The sequence below is a fragment of the Henckelia pumila genome, chromosome 3 (genome assembly GCF_033568475.1).
Source record: "Henckelia pumila isolate YLH828 chromosome 3, ASM3356847v2, whole genome shotgun sequence".
In the NCBI taxonomy this organism is placed as follows: domain Eukaryota; kingdom Viridiplantae; phylum Streptophyta; class Magnoliopsida; order Lamiales; family Gesneriaceae; genus Henckelia; species Henckelia pumila.
Window position 1 is genome coordinate 97,210,354 of NC_133122.1, and position 7,059 is coordinate 97,217,412.

Sequence of the window (7,059 nt, forward strand, 5' to 3'; positions counted from 1 at the left end):
GTACATGTTTTAACATATGAACCCACTAATTTTACATGTATGTTCTATAATCGTACATGTTTTAGCACATGAATTCGATAATTTCACAAGTATTTTGAACTATAATCGTACATGTTTTAACATATGAATTCACTAATTTCACAAATATGTATAATCGTACATGTTTTAACATATGAATCCGCTAATGTCACAAATATATTATATAATCATACATGTTTTAATATATGAATCCAGTTATTTCACAAACTATAACATTAGTTAGTATAATATATATATATCCATTATTTTTCAAGATTATGTTGTATGATTATAAATATTGTAACATATCAATCGATCAATTTCACGATTATGTTATATGATTATACATATTATAAAATATTAATAAACTAATTTCACGATTATGTTATATGATTGTACATATTTTAATATAAGAATCAATTGATTTTACGGTTATGTTATACGATTATACATATAAGAATCAATTGATTTGTGTACATGTTTTAACAATGTATCCACTAATGTCACGAGTATGTTCTATAATCGTAAATGTTTTAACACATGAATTCGCTAATTTCACAAATATGTTCTAAAATCGTATATCTTTTACCACATGAATCCGCTAATGTCACAAGTATGTTGACCTATAATCGTATATATTTTAACATATGAATCCATTAATTTCACAAATATGTTATATAATCGTACACATTTTAACATATGAATCTGCTAATGTCACAAGTATGTTCTATAATGATACATGTTTTAGTATATGAATATGCCAATGTCACAAGTATATTCTATAATGATATATGGTTTATAATATGAATCAGCTAATTTCACAATTATGTTTTTCAATGATACATGTAATGAAATATGAATCCAATAATTTAACAAATATGTTATATAATCGTAAATGTTTTAACATATGAATCAATTAATATCTCAGTTATGTTATATAATTATACATCAATTGTGCTTGGTCAACCCAATATCAAGCTTGGGTCGACCAAACATTTTCAAGCTTGATTGACCAAGCTTTTTGGGTTGACCCAAGCAATCAATTGTGCATGGTCGACCCAACAAAAGCTTGGGTCAACCCAAGCATATATTATGCTTGGGTCTATATGCTTGGGTAGACCCAAGCATTTAATTGCTTGGGTCGACCCAAGCAATTATATATGCTTGGTTCGACCCAACATATATTATGCTTGGGTCGACCAAGCAATTATATACTTGGGTTGACCCAAGCATATCACTTTGCATGGTCGACCCACAAGCATTTTTAAGCTTGGTCGACCATACTTTTGGGTCGACAAGTTTTGTTTTTTAGATGGTCGACCCAAGTTTTTTTTTTTGTCAGATAAGGGTAAGATAAAGGTACAGTCAACTCCTTTTTTCTTAAAAAAAAAAGTCAAGATCCTTTATTTTTAAATCTTTTCTCCTTCACTCCTATTTTTTTAACTGGCCCAATTGTAAAAGCCAAAATTTGGTCCAATCTGGTTCCGCGCGAACTGATACTGTTGACTTGTGGATGGGTGGTGTTGTACTCTTGACTCCAACAATCCGAACCGGTTATCCGGTTTTCATTCAACTTTCTCGATATTTTTCTATCAATTTGCATGATTTTTAGATTTGAGCCAATGATTGGTGCGGTACTCGAACAAACTGAGTCAATCCGAACATGCATGTTATAATTTTTTCTTTAAATTTCTCTATCTTTTTGTTGAGGTTATGTTTAATCTAGATTTTCTTGGAGTTGCTAACTGAACTTGATGGGTACAAATATATTAATTAAGTCTAAGCCCAATTTTATGGCCCAAGCCCATTAAGCACTCCTAAAACTCTATAAATAGAGAAGCATCTCCATATTCAAGGTACATCCTCATTTTTCCTCTCTAACTTGAGTTTTCTTATTTTGAGAGATTATCATTGTGCTCTTGGCTGATTTGAGCGTTGGAGTGCCTACGCCGGGGAACCGCCCGGCGCCTCTGACATTTGTTTGTGACGTAGGTGACGATCCATGAAGTTTCAGCTTACGCTACAAGGTTTACCTTACGCTACGCTGCAAGGTTCACTTTATGCTACGTAAGTACTCTACGTTGCAAGGTTCAGCCTACAGATCTTACGTACCAGTACTTGTATTTTTTTGCTACATCACAACCGTAGAATACTTGGCTTATAAGTGAGGCTAGTTTCCAAGTGCTAGAGCAAGGTTGCTCGCTAGCTCGAGCTAAGGAAACGTATTCTCCAGTTGCTTCAACAATACATAGATTTCTTTGTATAGCTGTTAGTTCCCCTTTACAAAAAAAATTATTTCATGCAAACGGGCAGACCCCTTTGGTCCTCTCGTAATAGAAATAGAAGTAGTGGACCCCTGCTTCTTAAAGGAAGGCTCTGAAAGAGAGATGACCGACAGATCGACCCCCATTAGAGAAGGGATTCTGATTCTGTATGACAGCAGAATGAGCATTATATTTCTTTTTTTACCGTTTTGCATGATTTTCATATTTGAGTCAATGATCTCCACGTTTGATATATAATAACTCTCAAACCATTGAACTAAGTAGGTTATTTATGATCACAAATAGAACGAAATGAAACTCACCCTTATGGCCTATGGGTGGATTATAAACATTGCAACTTGGGACTCCTAGAATATTGATATCGACAATGAGTTATATATGTGATAAAATATGTACTGCAGGGGTTAAAGAGCTATAACTTGGTTGGTAGAGATCACCTCCTTACATGTGGCCAATATCTTTCAAGAAAATCCACAATACAATAAAAGAAATTGATCTTTATCTTTATTTGTCAAAACTATTTCTTGAAATATTTTGAAATGTAGTAGAATACACATTTAGTCAGTGATTTCTTAGAAACTTTACTTGATAAATATTTTTGAATGGCAAGAATATCTATAAATAGCAATATGTTGTAACTAGAAGAAGAAGGCCCCGCTTGGATTTGGTAGATTTTTTTTAAAAAAAGTGTTTTTTAAGCTATAATTTTTTGCTTTTGAAAAAACTCTAAATTTGACTTAAAAAATTACTTTTTTAAGCACTTATTTTGCCATCCAAACATTTTATTAACTAAAAAAGCAATTTTTTTTTTTTTATAAAAAAAGTGCTTTTCTAGTCTAGCTTCTCAAACCAAACGAGGCCGAAATTAATTAACCCGTCATTTGGAAAAATATTTTTCAAAAATATTTTTTTCTTTTTTTCTCATATCTTAATAACTTGGATCCTCACATGAGTTTCACATTATCCAAAAGTGGTTTTGTGCACAACACCAAATCCAAAAGCATATTTCAAATGGAGAATATTAATCATTAAATATTATGCATGTTCATGTATGCCGTGGCGGAGCCACACTTATCTTCACTCGGGCTTTAGCCCGGGTGGGATATTTTTTTTAATTTTATATATATTAAATTTGAAAATTTTTGAAATAATTTGATATTAGTTCGGGTAATTAAATTTAGAATATTAAATGATTCAAGAGCTAAAAATTCTAGCCCGGATAGATTGAAATTCCTGGCTCCACCATTGCATGTATGAATGCAAATAATCAGGTAGGTCGAAATTTAAATCCCATTACAAAATAATAAAACATAAAAGTAGAAAATATAAGTGTTCTAATTTGAATATTGTTATAATGTGTTTCCACCAATTAGGGCCTAAATCTCTGAAGTAGGCTAATCATACGTAAGAGTTGAACCAGACAGTGTTGGGCCAAGGACATAAGACTTGGGCAGAGAAAAAGGGTTGCCAAATGGACTAGAAGGATGACGGGAACAATCGGTGAGTAGTTAGGAATTTCTTGATTGAGCTACTGGCTTGGAATACATATATTTTATTGAAATTAATTTTAAGCATAAATACATATGTAGTAGCCCGTAATCAAAATCAGTAATTAAGGGATTAATCATAATTACTTGGATAGAGTTCGGAAGCTCCGAACAGGATCGGAAGCTCCGAAGGTGGATCGAAAGCTCCGATGGTATTACGTCAGGCATGACGTGTGGCAAGATCGGAAGCTTCGATCAAGATCGGAAGCTCCGATCACCCCTATCCGAAGTCAACAAGTGATATTTTGACACGTGGCAGATCAGGATCTTCGGAAGCTCCGATGGCAGGATCGGACGTTCCGATCGAGGTTCGGACGTTTCGATCGAGGATCGGAGGTTCTGATCGTTGTCTATAAATAGAAGGCCGAGAATTCATTTTCAATTGCCAATTCCGGATTTCCTCTCTACTCTAGTCGTATTCGAGTTGTTCTAGCCTTCCTAGGTGTAGTAGCCCGTACCCTAATTGAGAAATTAAAGGATTAATGCTAATTAATTGAATTGGGTATCGGACGGATCGGAAGCTCCGAAGGCACGATCGGAAGCTCCGAACAGGATCGGAAGCTCCGATGAGCGATCAGAGGCACCGATGTTATTACGCCAGGCATGACGTGTGGTTGGATCGGAAGCTCCGATCAGGACCGGAGGCTCCGATCACCCCTATCCGGAGTCAACAAGTGATATTTTGACACGTGGCAGATCAGGATCTTCGGAAGCTCCGATGGCAGGATCGGACGTTCCGATCGAGGTTCGGACGTTCCGATCAAGGATCGGAAGTTCCGATCGTTGTCTATAAATAGAAGGCCGAGGCTTCACTTTCATTTGCCAATTTCGAGTTCTCCTTTCCTTTCTAGTCCTTTTGGAGCTGTTCTAGCCTTCTCAGGCTTGGTCCGGAGGTCGGCGAGGCGTTCAGTAGTCGTAGCGGGGTTGTGCCCAAGTTCTAGAGGCATCAACATCAAAGGGCTAACGATGGACGAAGGTATAGCTTTTGCTTCCTATAAATATTTAGGAGTATGCAATAGCTTAGTTAAGGCTTTTAGAGCACTTTAATGATAGTAGTATCATTTGGCAGTGTAGAGCAGACTATAGACGTGGACCTAGAGTTGGTAGAGCTTGCTCTGTTTTGAGGTACGAAAGTACTGTTCGAGATATCCTGACTGAGTATGCATGTATTATGTGACTGCATGATTTATATGCCATGATATTATGCTGCATTCATTTGCATCTTGCTGTATCTCTTTCGAGATGTCTGTTAGTAGGGTTGTACCCTATCCTATTAGTGGATGGACTTCCATCGATTTGGGTCCGGCGCATCCACGGTTATCTCGGTATGGGAGCCACCTCCTGAAGCGACGGCACAGCGTGCTACATACCAGGGCCCGGTCTGTCTCTGTTATCTGATCCTTGACCTCGAGTCTATAGGGAGTTCACTTTGCATGCATGTATACTCATACTCTCGCACTGAGCGTTTTATGCTCACGTCTCATACTCTGTATTTTTCTGGACACCCTATTCCATGGGGCAGGTTTGCGATTGGACGAGGAGGGTGGATCCAGGAGGGGCTAGTCAGTGGTTGGCCAGCTGGAGCTTTGCTTAGGTTTTATTACTGTTGTTTGGGTTTATACAGCTATTCGATTTGGTTGTATATTATTGGTTAAATTACAGATTCCTTTACTTGGGGTTGTAAACTATTTATGGTTTCCGTAGTTTTATTCTGATATCTGTTTAAATAAGTTAATTGCATGCCTAAGTTCTGTTTAGTAGGTGATCCAGGTAAGGGTCACTACATTTATGGTATCAAAGCATGCAAAAGATTTCTTGGGATTTAGTCTCATCTTGAGGTATTTTTGTAGATGTCAAATCGTGATGACCAGAGTTCTCATGGCAGTGTTGGTGGGCGTTGGGGTGATGCCGACCGGGAGCCTCGTCGAGAACGGCGTCATCGTCACCATGACGACGAGCGTTTCACTGTGCGTCGATTCTTAGCTATGGGTCCTAAGCCTTTAGTTGGAGGTGAGTCTCCGGAGGATGCGGAGAACTGGTTAGACCGCATGGAGACGACTTTTCAGACTTTCCAATGCACCGAGGAGCAGAAGGTGGAGACCCTTGGCTATCTTCTGGATGGGCGTGCGCGCAGGTGGTGGAGGTTTACTTCTGCACCTTTTGTTGCGGCGAGAGGAGTGGCCACCTGGGCCGAGTTCCGCACAGCTTTCCAAAAGCGGTATTTTCCTCCTGCACTCCGTCAGTCAAAGGCAGGCGAGCTACTGAGTCTGCGACAGGGAACTATGTCTATCGATGAGTATCAACAGAGGTTCATTGATCTGCTATCCTATTGCCCCGAGATTGCTGATAGCTCAGAGATGAAGTATAATCTGTTCCTTCAGGGCCTTAACCCTGAGATCCATGACCGTGTGGCGGTTGGCGACGACATGTCTTACGAGGGTTTGGTGAGCCGTTGTCACCAGGCGGAGGACAGCATTCGACGGAACAGGTCTTTCCCTCAGTCGAGGCCTGCTAGTTCTTTGGGTCCCCGTGCCCAAACTTTCAAGAAGTCTGGATCTTCTTCTTCCTCTGGTTCTGGAGGTGTTGTTCGTTTCGGTAAGAAGGACAAGTGTGATCACTGTGGGAAGAACCATCCATCCGACAAGTGTCGTAGAGCTTCTGGAGCTTGTTTCCATTGTGGAGAGACTGGTCATATCCGGAGGGATTGTCCACTGTCTGGGGGAGGCGGTTCTGGATCTGGTTCAGGATCGGGTTCTCAGGCCACCGTACAGCAGAGGTCGCAGGGACAGTCTGCTGGGAGCTCTCATTTGAGGCCACGAGCTTCTGGCCAAGTGTTTGCCCTGAGACATGATCAGGCTGTGGAGGAGAATGAGAAAGTCATCGCAGGTACATTTCTGCCTTATGGTATACCTGCTCTTGTACTTATTGAAACTGGTGCATCTCATTCCTTCATTTCTGCACGTTTTGTTAAGAGGCATAAGTTACCATGCATTGCACTAGACGTAGTGATGTCTGTTTCTACTCCGACGGGCCAATCTGCTTTGGCTAAGCGTCTAGTGATGGGTTGCCCTTTAGAGTTCGAAGGGAACATTCTGTTAGCGAATCTCATGGTCCTGGCGATGGACGACTTTGATTGCATTCTGGGAATAGATGTGTTGACTACCTATCGAGCTTTAGTGGACTGCTATCAGAGATTAGTACGCTTTCAT